Consider the following 20,428-nt stretch of genomic DNA (forward strand, 5'->3'; position numbering starts at 1 on the left):
CTGGGCGCGTTGCGCTGGGTGTCTTTGGAGGCAGCCCTTCGTGGCTGTCCTCCAGCCTCCAACAGAGGAGTTAAGTTTGTGGGTGAGGAGGTGGTATTTTAAAACGCAAAGGGTCGGGGGGGGGTAGAAAAGTTGAGCTGCTCCTTAGAGCAGGCTCGTGTTAACTTCTCCGTCCCATGTGTGGATCTTCTAGCGTGAGCTGGTCTCCTTGATGAGGCGTGAACAGTTAGGCTGCATATGTTGCAACTGGTCTTCTTGCTGCTGGGTGCTGTGTTTTTTTTTTTTTTTTTTTTTTTATTTGTGGTTGTTGGTTGTTGTTTGGTAGGATACTCGTGAACTTTAGGTTCTTTCTTTAGTGGCAGGTCAGGTGGGAGTCCATACCATGAGGCATACCATACCTTTCTTACAGGCTGCTTTCCAATTCGTAAATTTCTTTGGTTGGTGACAAGGTGAATAGAAATAGAACCTTTGTACCCTTCCACTGGCTTTACTATTTCCATTTAAGTTGTACTCCTAGGCATTTTGCAGTGTGTTTAAGAGAATACAGAACCTGTGCAGAACTGAAGTTGTTTGTTGAGATCAGGCACAATTAGTTAGAAAAGGGCCAGGCATTTTTTCTAACGAAATGCGTAGGGGTACTGTAACTGAAAGCTTGTAAAGATACAGCTTTCAAAGCATTTCGTAAACTTCTGCTTGATGGAAATCTGTTTTGTTTCTTTACGTGGGTTGATCTAGCCAACCTGATCTGGTGCCTCTGCTGTCAGCATAGAAAATCAAGACAGAACATTTGTTAAGTGTTGTGCTAAAGTTGACCTAGTTTATAACAGTGCTAGCATAATACTAATGCCTAGAATGGCAGAAATTAACTACCATACCATGAAAGACTTCTGCTACTAGAAGACTGTAAAGTACAGCTTTTAGTTCCTGCAGTTGCCCAACCTGCTCTTAGGGACTATGTACAAGCATTAGAGGAGGTCACCTTTCAGCTTTATGTCTGAGACCTAAGTAAACTTTCTTTTGAGAGGAGTTCTATATTTGCTTTAATAGCTTCCATTTCCTTTTTCCCAAATGACTTTAATCTAGGTGGCCTTTTTAGCTTTTCTTTTTTCCAATTTTTTTTTTATCTTAAAAGGGCAGGTAACGATCTCTCAGGTCTGAAGTAATTCCAGAGTAAAACACTGAATTATCTATGAAATTCTGTAAGAAGTGGAAGTGTTCCCATTGCAGCTCTAAGCCAGATATGACCCATGAAGTGGATGTGGACATAATGTCTTGAAAAGTATGCACGTTGATAGCATTTCACTTCTTAGCTATTGCCTTAATGGTTTATACTGGTTTATACACATGCACTTGTGCATCTTATGATATTGTGCTATGTGTTAAACATTTTCTGTTTTTTCTTTTGGAACTGTTACCAGTTGGCACACAACTGGACATAGAGATACTAGATGAAAAAGCAAGCTGACAGTGGTGTTCAGAGATGCAGTAAGACTGTCAGTGTTCCTGACTGTTTAGTGGCTTAAACTTGGTTTCTTTGTTCAATGGTGGTTTTTACTCCGATTTGCTAGGTTAGGTGTGCTGTTGGGTTTAAAGGAAACCTAGAAAAAACCTGCCTGGTTTGACTGGAGGAAGTTTAAAAGCCAGGAAGAAGCTGTCCACATCTAGGATCTCAGCTTATACTAGACTTCTTTTGAAGTCCTCTCTTGAAGAAAGTTTATAGTTTCATATTCCTCACACCTGCCTCCTTGAAATGCAGGCTTTCAGTATTAGACTGTAAGTTTGATATGTAGAAGTCATAGGTGTAATAAAAGGGAGGAGACAAAAAGGTTATTCTGCATTAAAGGCAATCCTTGCTATTGTGATAAGTAACAATATGTTTCATGTCTAACTGAAGACGTACTGTAAACATTGTTTTGTTTTATAATCTACTTTAAATAGACAAAAAAAAAAAACTTTCTGCTGTTCTCCAAGTTAGATTTTCTCAGGTTATTTTTACTGAATAGGAGGCTCTATATTTAAATCAACAGACCGTGAAAATTAAATACTCACTGCGGTGAGGACTTGTGAGAATGGAAGTCTTTTTGCTATTGAAAGTTTGATTGAAGCTCGTTACTGCACCGATCTGGAAGTCTTGCAGTCATGTCGTTCCAACACAGGAAGTAAGGAAACAGCAGTGACTTGATTGATGATACTGTTCCCCCCACCTTTTTTTTTTTTTAATCAGAACAAATACTTCATACTATACCTAACAACTGAGGAGTCATTTATTCCTTTGCCAAACACAGGACAAATTATTCAAAATTAAGAGGGCAGCACAGGCCACTCGAAAGTAGAAGGAAAGACAAAGTGTGAGTTTCGTGTTCTTTCTGTCGAAAAGGCGACTACTTGCACATTAACAACTGCCTCTTGTTCAAACCTCAGTTAAAAGTTGAGGGACTTGCTAGGGGAAAGTGATAAGGGTGCAAGGAGTGAGAACTGGAGTTACTTCAGGTATGTATGCTGGCATCAGTACAACGCGGGGTAAGACTGTAAGGAAGAAGTAGGTAAGTGCAAAGAAAACCAGCCCGTTCTGTTCTGCTGCTAGTGGAGGAACTTCTTAAAATATTATTTTCTGTATCTCCGCAAGGGGACGAGAAACAGATTTATTATTATTCCTATAGCACGTATTTAGGCTGTCACTAAGAGATACCTACTTTCTTTTCTGCCCTTGTATGTGACAATGGCTTAGAACTTTGTCTATGTTAAAAGGACTTGTGTTTTGGTGGCAGAAACTACCCTTGGACACAGAGACATTTGGAAGTCAAAGTTGTGTTCTTGTTTTCCCCCGTCTTAATAATTGGGTTTGGGTTTGTTTATAGTTTTTGTCTAAAACATGGAGTATGTTCTAGAAACAAGAACTGTGGTCTTGATTTGAGGAGTCAGTACAGGCAAGAAGTGAGGGAATTTTTGTATGCGTTTGTTCAGATAGCGAATCCTGCAAACCACCGAAAATGCACACACCTGTTTTTAAAACTAGCTGTCTATAATCCAGACTCTCACTTCTGTTAAATGTGTTTCTGTTAAAGATATTTCTAATACCGCCTCCTCATCTTAACAGAACGCAAACACACTGTACTCAAACCAGCCGTCTTAATCCTTGAAAAGCTTTTCTTTGCGTCTCGGAGTTATTCCTTCCACATGAGGTGTGGACCCCAAGCCATCAAGCAGCGTTTGCCTGGTTGGTTCTGCCTGCTCTTGGAGAAGCCCCCCCAGTTTCACAGCCAGCGGTTCCAGTAGTCAGTTTCTCATGGTGCTGGTCGATCATTTACTGACTTGCACATCCGTTCCCATATTGAGTTTTTTGAGCTTAACTGACTATTTCAGGGAAGTTCAAGCATAATGGTATCACTTGTGAAGTGCTCGCTCAGAATTTAGTATTCACAAGTGCACGTTGCTCTGGCCCCATGCAACAGTCTGTACTTGAGGAAGAGTTCGTTTGTGTTGGTGTGGGAGCAGCGTAGCCAAAAACTGTACTCTGTGAATGAAATCCACCAGGTTGGGAGATAAGCATTTACCCTTTTTAGGAACAGCTGCGTGGATGTGTTGTGTTTGTTGAACGGATTACAAAATGAAACCACCTTTTCCTGTAACAGTTTCCTAAGGCTGATTGCAAAACTGTCCTGTATCATAAACCAGTTTATGCTATACGTTCATGCTTTTTGTATTGGGTTGCCACTAGATAATGATTAATTTACAGGTATTTAGTTAAAATCTTAATGAAAGAAAGGTCTTTGTGTTATGCTTGTACTGTTGGGATGTTGTACTCACTCTTCAGACAACTTGTGAAGAGATGCCCAACTTTTTCCCCTGGAAAATTGATACATACATTTTCCTTCCCGACTCTCTTTTTCCAATGTGTCTGGGTTTGATAAATTGATATTACTTTATCTTGAATCTGCACTTTTAAGTTCTGATGCTCATTGCTAAAATCCGTATCCCTGCAATGGAATACAAAATCTAGCCTATTTGGAATACTGTTGTAATAACTTATTTTTCCAAAAGTTTGGATCAAACTACTATTGAACTGGAGCAGTTTAATTGAAAGGTGCTTTTTAATAACATTTATCTTTGTTAATAGCACCATTGTGCTTGGTGGCACCAAATTAAGTATTTCATATGCATAACGTTTTATTAATCATGCACTTTCTAATCTTGTTCTTTTATTTCTTGACTGGCTAGATTGAGGTAGATATCACTCCCAAGATCAGGTTATTCCATAATCATTTCACAGAAGACTTATGTTTATATTCATAAAATGCTTTATTCAAGCTTCTTATCTTGGCCATTGTCTACGAGGAAATGAGTGTAGATCCCTTATTTCTGAGGTAGCATAAATGGTGCCTGACCAGAAGAAAGCTTCTGGCTTGCCAACAAAGCTGATTTTCTTCAGTGTACTTTCCAGCACTTCAAGTTCTCTCAGTTATTGGACAGAAGTCACCAGAAGCCCTCTGTGCCTAGTGACTCGCATGGTATTAAGTGGTTATTAGCACCTGGAGATCTCATTTTTGAGTATCTTGAATATGTGGGTGTGAAAAGTTCTGTATTGGTTGCAGTCATATTTAACGTAACTTTTTAGGCACAGTCTTGGATGCTACTATCAGAAATTGTTTGTCAGGAACATGTTTCCTCTAACCTGTAACAGTTATTCAGATTCTGTAAGGTTATTGTGGCCAGGTGATAGCTTCTGTGAGAGGAAAGAGAAAAGATTACAGATTCCTCTTCTGTAGCCACCATCATTAGGCCTCCTGTTGTAAAATAGATTCAGTTGAGGAGCATGTACAAGGGGAAAAATGAGCTTGTTTTATTTCTCCCCCAGATTCCCTATCCACTTACTGCTTCCCATAAGAGGTAGCCTTTTTTCAAGTTAGTCATCCGTTATCACCATCTGCAGACATTGACAATTTTAACATGCAAACGTGGTGGGGGCAGTCAGCTCGCTCTTCTCCCGCCCTTAATGTAAAGTCAGGGGAATGATTTTTTCAAACATTCATAATCAACAAAGGGATCCACATGTGGTATATCCTGAGACTAAAAACACTCAGTATCTGCTGTGTGGAGATCTGTCCTGAGTATGCTGCGAAGCACTCTCCTTTCTGTCCTTGTCAGCCCAACTTTTAATATTGTGTGTTTCTTGTGAGGTGTTTTATTAATCTGTGTTGTAAAGAATGGAACGAGAGAGTATCAGTGAAGGTATCATCTATTTAAACAACTATGGCATTTTTATTAGCTTCAGTAAGTTATTTTGATTGTCTCTTACTGTGTAGTTCAATTTCCAGAAGTAGCTCTTGGTGAATTGCAGAGAGGAACCAAATTCAAGTCTACAGATGCTGCTAGGAGGCTGCGGTAGTTACAATCTTGCACTGAAATACCACTTCCATTTTTACTGTGCAGGTCACATACCAATCCAGGGTTTGAAACGCATGGTAGGAAGCAATAAGAGGTTATGAAAGTGGTTTTGCTTTTACAAGTTCTTAGAGGAGAGTTAAGGTATACCTGGAATGTAATCATGATGATACATAGGAATGATAGTGTTTGCTTATTTACCTGATTATTCCTTACGTGGAATGTCAGACCCTGGTTAGACTGAACCTCTTGAGAGGATATTTTCTTCCTACGGTTTTTGAATAGTCTGTCTTATTGTGTGGCTGCAGACTTTGGTTGGTATCAGCCATCTCTTTGAATGGTAATTAAATACCAATTCTATTATAGTTCTGCAAGTTCAACGATGTTTTTAATGATGGATACATTTTCATATAGAATAAATAAAAGACTGATGTAAAAAGTGTAAAAAGCTTTAGCTGATGATTTGCCATTGCTTTTTTCGTAACTTGATGCTTTTTGATGTGCTACTGTGAACTAGAAAGTTTCTGCAGTATGTGCACGGTTTGTTCCTGTCTGTGTGAAATGCTGTTGTGCACGCCTGGCTCCTGACAGCATAACAGCCTTTTAGTGGTTATTTGTCTGCTTTCATAGTAGTTTTTCACATTGCTGTCTCTTTCTTTTTTTTTCTTTTTGTAAAACATTGAAGTTGGTTTGCTGTTCCATTCTTCTACTGATTATGGTTTTTTGATTTAGTCTATCTTACTCCTGCTGGCTATTAATGCTATCTTTGTTCTTAATGCTATCTTATTTACTGGAAGTTGTAATGAGAGAGCTATCTGCCTAGCTATTGGTTATCTGTGTCAACTTCTTCATTTTCAGCAACATTCATTACTTATGTATAAAGTGCCTTCTTTTAAGGGATTCTGATGAATTTTGTGCAATGATCTAAATGTAGAGCATATCTTTACTCATTTATGGAACAAAACTAAGCTGTCCCATGAGCTACAGAGTACCATTACCATGACTGGGTAAGGAAGAACAACTTAACTTCTGTTCAGTGGTTTGTTTTCTGTACTTCTGACTCTAAAGAATCAGATCTGAATATGTGATGAAATGACTATATGCAGAGCTGGGAAGGGAGACTTCAGGAGGTAGTGAATTCTCCTGCCGTCTGGAGCATGTGAAGCTTATGTGAGTTCTGCAGCTGGTGCTGAGTTGGTTGTGATAAAGGAAACTGGTATTTGTTTTCTTTCTATGTGATTGGGTTAAGCTGTATTGGGCAATTCAGAGAATATTTCTATGTTCTCTATTAAAGCGTAAATCTCTCTGAACATATATCAGGAAGGGAAATACAGACTGTTGTCTTTGGAGATCTGATATATGCCATTGGAGCATCTGGAGGGTAAGAACAGCACCTGGGAATTACGGCTGATGGGCAAGCTGGTGGGTCTAGAGCTCTTTCCACCTGTCTTTTTCCTGAAAAGCTTCCCTTTGCTCTTCTGCTACCTTCAGCCCATACTGTCAGGCACAAAGCTGCCTTCATCAGTGCTTTGTGCCAGTGTTCTGTACTGTTAAAATAAGCACCTGATGTGTAAGGATTTTTTGCCTCAAGGTGGCTTTTTCCAGCAAGGGGTGGACAGCTGCAGCCACCAACTTCTAAAACGACAGAAACGTGGCTGCCAAAGCCCACGCAGATGATAGTGTTCTGGTGAGACAGTTTATTTTGTTGCCTTAATAATTTAGACCTTTCAGATTCTCTTAAAGATCAACTCGCTGCAAAGTGGAATTTTTCTGTTTTGAATAACAACAGCAAAAGTCAGTGATCAGGTGGCCACAGCAAAGAATTCATTTTTATAAGTGCTGAATCCCCCCATCATGCCGTTTGTTAGCACTGGATTTTTCTGTCAGAGTCCAAGTCGCTTAAACCAGTGTCATGTTGTAGTGTTAGGACTGATGGACAAGACGGTGATTTGTAATGGTGTTGCCCTCTTTTTTGTGGTCTGGGTTTCAGCCTCATTTCGTACTTTTTTGTTTGTGTGTGTGTGTGTCAGGATTTGCAAAACTACCTTTTAATAATCACTTGGATGCAGAGTTTGGAATGATTGAATGGTAATTCATATGGTACACAAGATTTTCTTGTACTCTAACACATTTTTAGATTACGCAGTGAAAAAATGCCTTAAGAATTAAGTTTCGGAAATCCTTGCTTCCTGCAAGATAGCCAGTAAAACACAAAACCATAACAGTGTGATAATAGTAAATATTTTCTACGAAGTGCTGCTTGTCTGTGGAACATAATGCTTGTTTCATATCTCTGTACATTGACCTTTTCTCTGTGTTCCCACACACATGCAAAACACTGACCTAATGGTGATGAGGAAATGAAAATAAACTCAATGTGTGATGGCCTTAAAGGTAGAATTCTAACTACAAATGTAAGTTTTCAAACATTGTTATCCTGTAGATAATGTTATGAACCATTTTGAAATGGAAGGCTGAAGAATTCTTCATGGTCATTCTACGTAGCAAGTTGGAAAATGATGATTGTTTTCTTACAAGAAAATAAAAAAGCAAAGTAGTTTAAAAAAATGCATGGTCAGTTAGATGGGTACTTGAGAGTGTGTTGGCTTTTGCACGAAAATGTGGTGCTCGTTTTACATAAGCACGCATAGCAATTTAAGGAAACCTCAGAGAAATATCAAGCTGATGTTACTGTAATGATTTTATTAAGCCTGCCAAAAGCTTCTAGTGGAATCTTTACTCGGAGCAATGTGGCTGATCCCAAATACAAGCAACTTGGTGGGTCCAGAATATGTGGCCTATGAGAAGCATGGCTGATGAAATGTAGTTTTAAATGTCTTGTGTGCCTTGGTAAAGGATGCTTTCAAACCTCTGTGCTGCTTGCTGTGTCTAGTTGATACAGTTCTTGGACTTAATTGCTGAAAAGCTGTGAGGATGGGAATGTGTTAAGGTGCTGGGGTCAGAGTATCAGTATCTCAGTGCTGCTTTTTATGTTCTTGTTTTATTTTAACGTGGTTAAGCCAGAATGGTCAGCATGTCAAAGTAAGCCAAAAGCTGAAAAAGCTCAAACTACTGTATTGAATGGAGTAGCACTGGAGGAATGCTTCTTGTGCTTTTTGCATGAATACAGTTTTTTTCTTGTCCTTATAGTTTATTACATTTTAAGTGGAAAAGATTTAAAAAACACAGCAAGCCAGAGTGGATTTCAGTGTTTAACATCCTCATTCCTCCTGGAGACAAACTGTATTTTTCCTTCCTCCTTTTTATCTTTTTCCCCACTGCTATTCTCTTCCACTTTTTCTTTCTATTCCCGTGCTGTTTCTCTCCCGGTTCCTCCCAGCCCTTTCCTCTCCCGCTAGGAGCGTACTCGCTGTTGTGTCCCGATGCCAGCCTTTTCCCTCGCGGTGCTGTGTCCCACAGGTCTGCTGGAGGGTCACACGGACTCAGCCAGGGATCACTGCGCTGAGCATGCATTGCTCTGCCATAGCTGCCCATCCCTGCCTGCCCCTGTCAGGCTGGCAGGCACTTGCTTGTTGCCTTTGCTCAGAAGAGGGCAGGCGGCACCAACTGCTTTTTGCCCTGCTGTGTGATGGAGCATTCTTTTGCTTCAGATGCTGCTACCTAATGTCATAACTGTACTGGATTAAAGATTAATTTTCTTCAAAAAAAAAAAAAAAAACACAAACCTTAATTTTCTGTACTTCATTTAGGCCAATGATTCTACTCAGCAAACAAGTGAAAATGAGACTACCTGTTTCACTGAATACTTGAAACTTTTGGCTTTAGTTCATGCATACTGGGACTACTATGTATTAGTCGTTCACTAAAAGCAGTCTAGAGTATTTATTGAAGAAAACAGCAAATGTTGTTATTTCACAGTCCTACTAACAGAAAAGACAGGCGTTACTGTCTCTTCCCCAAATATTAGGACTGCTGTGTTCCTGCTTATTATAAATAATCAAGCCATTGGCAGGTAAAATGCTGTTGAATTTGACTATATGAAGGTGTTGGGGTTTAACACTGGTAGGCAGCTACGTTACCACCCAGCTGCTGTCTCTCACCCTCCCTCCTTAGCAGGATGAAGGGGAGAAAATGAGACGGAGGAAAGAAAGCAAGTGGGTTTGAGATAGGAGTTTGATGGAAGGAAAGGAAAGGCCATGGAGGAAACAATTATTCTCTGCTTCCCATCAGCAAGCAGTGTCCAGCCACCACCAGGGAGGCAGGGCCTCGGTACACGCAGCAGTGCTCGGGAAGCGAACAGCTTCATAATGAGAGTCCCCCCACTCCTTCTTCCCCTTTGCCAGCCTGAGAAGGCCCTCTGGTCAGGCTGGGTCAGCTGTCCTGGCTGTCGCCTTGGCTTGTACTGCCAGTGTTACCAATGAGAAGTAAAAGGGTGCCGATAACGGGTTTTTATCACTTGATGAAGTTTTCTGTACTTTGAAGTTTTGGGGCGAACATACGATTGTATCTTCACTTAGTTTTGGATGGAGTCAGCTCTACAAGTTGGCTGAGTGTGCGCTCAGGCCGGTGTGTTTGTTCATGTAAAGAGGTGGGTGTGCACAGCAGAGAGCCTTGGAAATCCATAAACTAATGAACATTGGTCAAGAAAACTGGCTTCTCCCTGTGGTGTGGTTTGAGGTGAGGAGGTTGTCATAGGTGGTGGTGTCAATGCCGATGGTCTGAGTCTCTCCCTCTCTTCCTCCCCTATCCTACTTGAGGTCTTACAGTGTTCAGAAGTAGTTGGAAAAGATGTTTCCTGTGAAACTTTGTAAGTGGTCACTGTGATAACAGATTCTCTCTTTGCATTAACGTCTATTAGAAATAAATTTGTTGTACGCCTTGCATAATAAAGCCTGAGTTCTCTGCTATTTACACTTGCTGTACTTTGCATTCTCTAAAGTACTTGCAGAATACTGACTGCTGTGAAATTAACAGCAGCGTCTGAATTTGATAAAATGCCTAAAACCCATAAGATTTTAATTTTGAAAGTCAGTTGGATTTATACTAGTGAAACTATAGAAAGCTGATTGTCACTCTTTGGTTCCTTATGTCTGGCAACTCCTTTGTACTGAACAAAGTGAAATGTTCTCGAAGTTAATGAGTGGAGATTGCCGAGATACATGAAAAACATTCCACAACAGTGAAGTCAAGTAGTAAATTTTAGATGGTGAATCCGGTCCTGTGCAGTACATGTTGACAACAAAATACAAGCTATTGCAGCGAATTTCAGAGACTGAGTATTTTTCCTGCTGACAGTGGCTGACAACTGTACTTTTACTTCAACTGTTAATGGGTTGATGTATTATTGATATATTTATCCGTCTCCTTATTAAGAAAAACGAAGCTTTTACTAGCGCATTCTCCTGTATTTTTAACAAGAAGGCATTTTTCTGTCTTTGAAAGTAGCATCTGGAAGCCTCTGTTGCTTTTGGTCTGTTGCAACACCTGCAAGTCCCATCTCGGATGTCTCTGATTTTCTGAAGTTACTGCCTCAGTGTTTTCACTTTAACGATTGTGTTTCTTTTGGATCTTAAGGTAATTACCTTTGGATGTTTTATTTTTTTTTTTAAAGGAGGGAAAATCTTTTCAAAAATGAGGTTTCAAGACTTCAAGGTAAGAATTGAGGTAATCAAATACTGGGAAATAAAGAGGAACATCCAGTTTTTGTGAACAGGGAAAAAAAAAGCTTTCCTACTGATTTGATTAAATTTTTTCTTTGTAACTTTATACTAAACAAACAATGCATTTTCTGTGAAGAAAGCTAACCACGAGGTTTATTTTGACATTTGCTGTCACTTGAAAGGGAATGACCGTGTCTGGGTTAAGTGAGCTACAGCAGCAAGAGTTCAGAGGAGACCAAGAAACTGTTAAATATTCACCTCTGTCAGAAATAAATCGAAGCAACTGTTAGAACAATAGGAGAAGTGAGAGCAGACTACATCTTAAAGTCATCCTGTGGTTTCAAGAACAAAAGCAGAAAGAAGATTCTGCGAGGCTCTCTTTCATTTGAGTTGTATAGTTCATTGGGTAGCTAACTTTATTTACTGTGTGTACATTTGAGTCCAGAAAGAACAGAGAATACCTATTATCCATTTGCAAAGTACAGGGCAATTCTAGTAACACTTGCTCATCTTCTTTCATAGCTGTTTGGAGAGGATTGTTGGACAGTGAAGTGAAGTTGAAAGCTTTGCTCACAGATTTTTTTTTTTAAGCAAAGGCATGATTTTTTTAAGATTCTTTCAAATCTTTGTTTTGTTTGGACTGAATTGATTAACTGTCATGTGCTGTAGTCTGGGTTCTGTTAAACTACATAAAGATGTTAAAAAGACAAGTGGTTGCTGGTAAAGTGTTCGCAGGGTTTTGCAGCACCTTCCTACTTACCTGATGGTAACTTCTGCCTTCTCACCACAGATTTCCATCTTGACAGTTACAGTATTAGTGGGCTGTTGCTGTCTGGACTAATACGTGGAAGCAGGGGACTGAAAACTTGAATTCCTAAAGGCCTTTTGTTATATACCCAAAGGAATTGTTTTCAGTTCCTGTATGAAGATTATTTATCCTCTCTTTCTTAAAAACTGGCAATATTTGCGTGAGAATGGGAAGCTTCTCTCTGATAAAGATCTGTAACTGCTTCACATAAGAGGTATAAAATCCCCTCTTCTCAGGTTACCCCGAAAAGGTTTTCTAACCTTTTTCCTTTTTCAGTTTAGAAATGAGGAGACATTTCGTCTCAGAAGGAGTAGTCAGGCATTGGGACGGGTTGTCCAGGGGAGCTGGTGGAGTCACCGTCCGTGGGGGTGTTGAAGGAGAGGTTGGACGTGGTGCTCAGGGACATGGTTTAGTGGGTGACATTGGTGGTAGGGGGATGGTTGGACCAGGTGATCTTGGAGGGCTTTTGCATCCTGAATGATTGTACGATTCTACAATTACTCTCTACAGATACACCTTTTCCTCATCTTTGTTAATAAGTAGTTGGTTTAGGGGACTGTAGAAACACATATGACATCATACATAAATAGATGTTTTCATGGTACCTAGGATTAAGATTTCTTTCAACAAAGAAAGTTAAAATGTATGTATATATGGCGAATGAGGACGGAAAAGATCTTTTAAAATAGTTACCAAAACTTAAGTTTTGTTTTTTTTATATATATATTTTTAAAGGAGTTGGTAACAGGGTCCTTTAAACTTCTGTCTTCACCATGGTGGACTTGGCAAGCTCTTATTATCATGTATAGAGTTCCAGGGCAATCAGTGCAAATGCAAACACATCAATTCAAGTGACAGCTTAAGGTTAATTTGGTATTGTGAGTTGCTCATCTGTTCTACAGAGGGCATAGTAATGAAGATTCAGATCTGTTTCAGCTGTGGTTAAGTCATAAATTACCTTCTCTCAAGTGCATGGACATTAAATGTTCAAAAAAGTGGTGTGGGTTCAGGTCCCTTCTAGTACAGCCTCACTAAAGGTCTGGGTTTGGATCCCTAGGTTCTGAATTGAAACAAATTGCCTTTTTAATGGTTTGTAGTTTCTGGCTCTAAATTCTCAACGAGGCTGTAGTGATAGTCACTAATGAAAGAAGGAAGCTAGCTCCTGAGATAATGTTGTGGGTTTTATAGTGTGGGTTTTTTTTTTTTTCCAGTCTCTGACACTCTAAGGTTCTTCCCAGTTTTATCAGTGATTGCAGTGGACGTTCATCAGAAATGACCTTGTACTCTCAGCACGAAACAAAAGAAACAGAATGTAAAGAGTAATTTATATATAATTAAGGTAGTGATTTTTTGTCAGAAATTGAAAACTGGTTTCCCAGAATCAAGTTGGTCAGAGGGTGCTCTTCTCCAGGCTGTCTTGCAGAAAAGTAGTGCTCCTCTTGTCGCATAGATACTATTCCACATCCCACAGTTTGTTAGCCTGCTCTCAGGAATGCATCAGGACCACCCACCCCACCATGAACAGTTCATGGTCTGCACGGCTAAGTGTGTTTTAATTGCGAGGGGCCACTTGAAAGCAGCTTCCTTATGAGTTCTGAAGGCTGTGGTTTCACAGGCAGTGGAGCCAAGCTAATGGCTTGCTGCTGCCAAAGGAAGCTCACAGTTATCACTGTGCAGTGCATGCAGCCTCTTCCCTTGAGTATTCTCCAGTTCTTTTTTAACCTTCATGTGAATAAATGAATTTATCAGGCCAGCAGAAGACTATCTACAGTGTGATGAGTCATTCCCAGAGTGTTCCTAAGCCTTGAAACAATGCTACCTATATGGAAGGTGCTGTTTTAATAAGACTCCGTTAAGACCTGCAGTGATGCATGCAGTGATGAAATTCTGTAGTTGTGCTAATTAAGACAGCTAGATGGCAGATAAGGCTAAATGTTTGTTACTTCAGAGTAACAGCTTCTTTCAGAGTTTTTGGTTCTTGCAAGAAAATTTACTGAAGATTGGATTTGTGAGGTTGTAATCTGTAAAAGGTGTTCTAAAGAGAAGTTTCATTTGCTAAAATTCATTGTAATCATATGCATTACTAGACTGAGTGAAAGACTGGTCCATGTGCAGGCTTGTACAATAAGCCACATACTTAGAGTAGTAAGTCCATCTGATTAAATACAGATCCCTCAAAATAAAAATAAAAAAATGTGTTGATACTGTAGAGCTTTTGAGAGCTTTTTGAGCTCTTCTAATGGGATTATATCACAAATGTGAAGAATTTTTTAGATTATCTAGTATTAAATTAAATTTAAAAAAAGTATGAAATGAAACATCTGTTTTGATACATCATCCTTCCTCATTTTCGCATCTAAGCTTGTGTCTGCCTATGCTGCAGCTGCCAAAGCTTTACCGGAATGAAATGGAAATGGCTTGCGTTACTGAAACACAATTTCAGAGTATTGGTAGATGCTTACTGTTACTCACTATTTGCGTACTTTTGCAACTCTCAAAAGCAATGAAAGCAGCATTGTGGAAGTGGTTTCTGTGGAGGGTAAGGTACTGGCTAAGATTAAATATAAACCTGTAGTTTACATGACAGCCAAATGACTGTTTAAATACTCTGCAGTCACTGTTAACAGATGAGTACAGAAGTTATGAAAGATGTTTATGGAAGATGTTTCTAATACTTCCTCCTCTGCCCCCCCTAAATATCACTGAGTCTATTGGGATATGTAAAAGGAGGGCAGAAAATTTCATCCTAACTTTCTCTAAATGGGTTTAATATTATTGCAATAAGTCGCGTCATGGTTCAAGTACCATATCTCTAACTCCAGCGCAGTCGAGTGAGAGCAAAACAACTGAAACGAGTGCAAGGCACCAAGCTTTAAAAGAGTTTTGACATTTCTAGAGCCTTTTTGTCTTGCTTTTTCCCTTTCCCCTGCCCTTCTGCTGCTGACTTTTTCTCTGCCCATTATGTGATATATTTCAGGGGTCAAAAGTGGTTGGGAAGGCTGAGGTTGCTGTAGGCATAAAGAAACCCACAGTTTTCATGCTGTTGTAGTATGGCCACTTGATTTGCTTTCAGTCTGTGAGTCTCCAGAGTCATGGCTGCTCATTGCAGACATTTTTTCTTCACTCAGAGGGTGGTGAGGCACTGGCACAGGTTGCCCAGAGAAGCTGTGGATGCCCCATCCCTGGAGGTGTTCAAGGTCAGGTTGGATGAGGCCCTGAGCAACCTGGTCTGGTGGGTGGTGTCCCGCCTATGACAGTGTGTTGGAGCTATGGGATCTTTAATGTCCCTTCCAAACTGAGCCATTCTATGATTTTTGCAAAGCCACCTTTTCCCTCCATAGATGAAGAATTTCAGTACTGGCTCTGGAGTTTGGTGGTTGGAGTCTGGTGCTATCTAGTGGCTATTTGGTATCTTGCCTCTGAAATTTGATTGCCTAGATGAAATCTGTTTGAAATCAATTTAAATATGATTTTCCTACACTGGTCCTCCTCATGACCAGTGTAGGAAAAGTATACTAACTCTGTCCTGTTCCAGTATATTTGTGTTAGAATGTTTGCTGTGATTTTACATGTTCACTCAAGAATCCTAGCAAAGTTTTTAATCATTGATCCTTTGTCCTAAGGTTTGCGGGCTGGCTTTACAATATTAGTACATGTGAAAACAATTTAGGAACCCTGTCTGTAGTATGTTCTGAATTATGCTGCTTTTTCTCAAATATAGCTGTCATTCAAATTCTGCACCATAATACACTTCAAGGAGAGAGCAAAGTAATTTATCGCCAATCTTAAAGTCCTCTTGGCTAGTTACAGGAACGCATGATTTTTGTAATTGTCATTTCTTTCTCTGGGATGAGTGCTTTTACCATGGTCAGCTCATTTTCGTGGTTTTTATATTACATTTCTCCTTTTTCGGTTTTGTAACATAGTATCAATTTTTAGGAGTAGTTCCAGTGGTTTATGGGTATTGATTTTAAGATACTACATCTTTACACAATGAAATTTTGTATTGAAATCTGTAAGCTCAAGGTGGATGACTGTAACTGTACTTAAGGTAGCTTTTTAAGTTAATACTCTGAAAGAAAACTGAAATCATCTATTAAAAATTCTCATCTATACTTTTCCTTTCATGATCGTGTTTTATTTCTGATAGGAGATGCCTGCCATCTGTTGCCACTTGAAAAGCCTCTTCCATAATTACACTTGCATGTGTGTCTTGGGTGGATGTGATACATATTTATCTGTTGCCTGACTCTGTAAAAAAAGTGTTGAGGCAGTGGAAAGGGTAGGGAAGGAAAGATAAGGGGAATAACACACTAGGGCTGAAAGTTTTGATGGCAGGTGGGAAGCAGAGAAGAAGGCCAGGTTGCATTTAGTGTGTATATACGTTTTTCCATACTTCAAAAATCTGCCATTCTCTTACTTCGTGCTCTTATTGCTCCTCTTCCTAAAGAGAACCTTTTTTTAAATGCCAGCACTGATTTAATATTGATGCTTTATGCATATTTGTATGAGGCAATTTTCAATCATTATCAATTGCAGTCAGGAAAACTTCAGTCTTGCATTTCATCGCATATGTTTGCTTTCACTGTCGGAGCTGAAGGAATTTAAAGCCAAAATCTTTTTTCAGCTTTACAGGAGTAGGGAGCTTAATGTCTATGCTATTTTGAATTCGTGTTTGTGCAATTTAAATGTGCTTTCATTTTCTTTCCATATATTTATATGGAAAGGTACGCATTACCTGCAAGAACATTATGTAGTGGGCTTCTAAAATAAAGATTTTAAGAGGTCACAGGTAGTCTTTATGAGTGGATTAGTAATGGATGCAGTGAATATGAAAGTGTTGAAGGTATGAAACATGCCAGCTGTAAATCAGCAAACGCAAACTACGAAGGAAGAACACAAATTTATCACCATCATCTTGAGTTTGCTGTGACCGTGCTGTATCAGCAGGCTGAGTCTTGGAGAAACAGTAATGCCTGAAGTATTATTTGGATCACTTAGTTAATCTCTTACTAATGTATCTGCTATTTGCCACTGCCCCATGCTTTCATGGGTTTGGATGGTAGACACTGTATATGGGGGTTTTGTATTTCTAATTCATGGTGACTATTGCTTCATATGTATTATGAAAATAATAAAACTTAACATTTACAGAAAATGAAATGCAAATCTCAGTGCAGGGATGATGCCCATCTTCAAGGTGTCCTGTCACTCTAACAGGTAGGAAAAGGTGTAGATGAGTTTATAATGTACAGTATAATATCACATATTACAACTCCCTAATCTTTTGTCAGTATTTATTTTATTAAGGGTAGACTTGTTAGTGATTTTCTTGATTTTTTTTTTTTTTGAGAGTGCCATCTTTAATTTAGACTTAGAAGGGTTTTATAAGCATGTGTTGTCAACTCACATGTTAAAAAAACTATATCACTACATCCTATATCACTACAATTTGACTATTTACATATTTCTGGCTGTAGACACTTTTAGAAATGAGTTATCTGATTTTTCTTTGTTAAAAATTTAGCTAGTAGGTAGTATTTGTTTGACTGTTCAGGATTCCAGTACAGTCAATTTTAATGCGGACTGTCAAAATTCCAAATCTAAGCAAAGTTTAAAGGAAAAGATTTAAACAAAACCTTTTATTAAAATCTCTTTGTATTCAGCACTGGTATTAAGCATGTGTCCAGTAATTTTGAGTTTGTTTTTTTTTATGATCAGATGCCAAACTGAGTTTGAATGGCTCTGTTTTTCTGTAATATTTAATATTTTTATGGTAGTTACTATTTTGTGAATTTTCTAAAAATGCTAATTACTGCAGAAGTTGAGAAAGGATGGTGTTTGTAGAGAGGAATAAGGAACATCTAAGTGAAATGAAGGAAGATGAGTTGTTAAAGTTTTTAAAAAGGGGAATAGGATGCGTTTGGAGTCACTCGTCTACAGCTGAGTTGCTATTTCTTTTGCCTTACTGAAGTCCCTTTTTTCCTCATTATATGTTGTACTAATAGTATGGAAGGCAGAAAATTGAACAGTCATCTTTGTTGTGTTGACAACTTACTTCAGGGCATAATTCATTTTGTATAGTGAGACACAGGTGTTCTATTAAAAAAAATTTTTTTTGCTCTCATTGTACCATAAAAGGTAAGTATGAGGCATGAGTAAAGATCAAATGATTCTATATTTATGTAGATTTAAGGTACATTTAATCCTACTATGTCCTGATTATTTTACTTCATATTAAACATTTGTGTCATTTTCTACATGTAATTTACTAAGAGTGGTGTCTTACTTTTGCATTGCATTATCTTTCATTGAAATGAACGAAACAAACGTGTAAAAAGCAAACGTTTCACCTAGGGCTGTACAGTTCTTTAGACACCTTAGTGCAACTATTAGTAATGGCGTGACTACACCCCAAGTGGTTTCCCTTTAACCCGTTAGTCAAGTATCCTCAAAAGAAGATCAAAGTGCAGTCTGTTCTCAAGCATAGTAGATCAAAGTAACAAATAGAACACGGTCATTTTAAAGGATGCTTTCCTGAAAGTGATGTGATACTAGTCTCTCTCTCTCCCTTTTAATTACCTGATGGCTGACATTACCGTCATAGTCTGTCGTGTTACTTTAGAAAATTTTAATCATGATTATTTCAGGTAAGTTGGCTAAAGATCACATTATTCATACTTTGTCTTGTCTTGTCACCTGCTACTCTTTGACTCTTAATTATGTCTTAATCATTAATCGTTTCACATTACTCTTACGTTTTTAATGAATAGTGAGAATTTCTGACTTTACAATGTGACAACTTAAAACCCAGCACTAAAATATTGAGAGTAATATTGAAGAACAAGTTATGCTTATTAGGCACAGGCAATTCTGCCACAGAAATATTCAGGCACAGCTTGTTTTCGTTGCCAGGTGGTTGCAGGGAGGGAGAGAAAAAACATTGCACTAGCTTGTCAATTACGGAACCAAGACTACGGATTTAAACAAAACAAAACAAAAACCTTTTTAAATGACCAACTCACACGGCCAGTTTAAAGCTGGGCTTGTAAGGTTTAGTGTTTTCTAAAGTCTTCAGTATTCTTGTAAAGCTAGTGATGCTGATATATTAATTGAAATTTTCCAGATGTCTGTCTTGAAAGAGCTTTTACTTGCTGTCCACAAAATAAGTTTTCTTTGTTATTGTTCTTTTTTTTTTTGCTAGTTCTTCATAACAGTGTTTAAAACAGTCCTATGCTTAGGGATTATTACAGAATGAAAAAAAAATGAGAGTGGGCTAGAGATTTGCACCGTTTCAGCCATCCTCTTTACATTTTCTTTTTTACTTAGTTATATGACTTTCTTATACAACATGTTATGAAACTGTATCTCTGACACAAAAGTCTGATAATTCTAGATACTGGGAAGAAATCAGGAACTTGCAGTTTATAAATTTACACCTTCTAGGGAGGCATCCCATTCATTAGGGAGCAATGAAATGTCTCAGAAAACAAAAACACCAACCACCAAAAAAACTGAAACCCAAAGTATTGAAATGTGTAAAACCAAAAGTAGGTATTGACATTCGCTTGTGGTAAGAAAGGTAGCTCAATGGCTTTTCAGTCCCTTCATGAAAAGTAAGTACATTCTCTGAAAATTTTTATAGAACTTGTAATATGTCATTTCTTATCTGTAGTGAAATTAACATAACCCTCTGTTCTGAAATAGTCATTATGAAGGAAATGAGATTTGGTTGTAAATGGCTGCAAACTGAAATAGTGGAGAAAGTCATATTGATTGTAAGAGTCAAACTGTCATCCTACGCTTTAGTTATGGTGGGCAGGCAAGTCCCTGAAAGAAACATTGAGGCAATGGCTTATCTGATAATTATGTGCACTCTGTGCTGTATAATTGGAGTAGTTAGCTGATTTAACCTCATTTTTCTTCTCTTTTCTGAATCACAGCTAAAGTATTTATCTAACTGCCAGCACTTTACTCTGTTTTAGCATTCATATACTTCATAAACCTAGCTGTGAGAGACTAAGGAGGGGTAAGTATTTCTAAGTGCTCAGTGGAATATACTGTAATGAACTTGTACATAGAAAATACTTCTTGCTCGGAAGAACCCTCAGCCACCTGAGAAATAACCTCTTGGTAGAAGACTGTTCCTTGGTGAGGATCCATCCTGTGTTCTGCGCTCTCAGCTTCAGTATTACCCTTTGGCAGGGCTGAAGAACAGCTTGCATTACTTTGCTTCTATACATACATTTAGAGGGACCTGATAAGTTCCATGATAAAGCTCATCTGCACACCCACAAGACTTGGAGGGGGAAGATAGGGAAATTGTACACGGTGTAACTACTGCCAGGCCCGTCACAGGAGCCATCAGCCTGTCAACAGCCCATCTTCACAAACCCAGGGGATCACAGAGACTCAGTGGCAGGTGAGGAACACAAAATAAGGAATCAGTGTAGGGCACACACTATCAGGGATGTCACCTAACCGGGGCTGTCCCTGGGAAGCCATCAGCCACGTCGAATGGACACTTACCACTGTGAATGGATGCTGGGGCACCTTTTGGTCTGAGGGGCCTGCAAGACTGCTGCACAGGGATGTGGGGAAAGAGCATTTGGGGGTG

At 38.9% G+C, this 20,428-nt stretch overlaps 1 protein-coding gene across 6 annotated transcripts in view; it reads left to right on the forward strand.

Annotated features, from left to right (window-relative positions):
* The window catches only part of PCGF3 (polycomb group ring finger 3), a 54,445-nt gene that overhangs the window by 1,035 nt on the left and 32,982 nt on the right, over positions 1 to 20,428 (forward strand). The window contains exon 1 of one of the 6 annotated variants that reach the window (XM_080575215.1): positions 10 to 20,233. The exons of the other annotated variants lie outside the window; for them this stretch is intronic. The gene's annotated coding sequence lies outside the window, so the exon portion shown is untranslated. Of the gene's footprint in view, positions 1 to 9; positions 20,234 to 20,428 lie in introns of those variants that run through there. 6 annotated transcript variants of the gene reach the window in all.

The sequence above is a fragment of the Anser brachyrhynchus genome, assembly GCF_964034855.1.
Source record: "Anser brachyrhynchus genome assembly, chromosome: Z".
NCBI lineage: Eukaryota > Metazoa > Chordata > Aves > Anseriformes > Anatidae > Anser > Anser brachyrhynchus.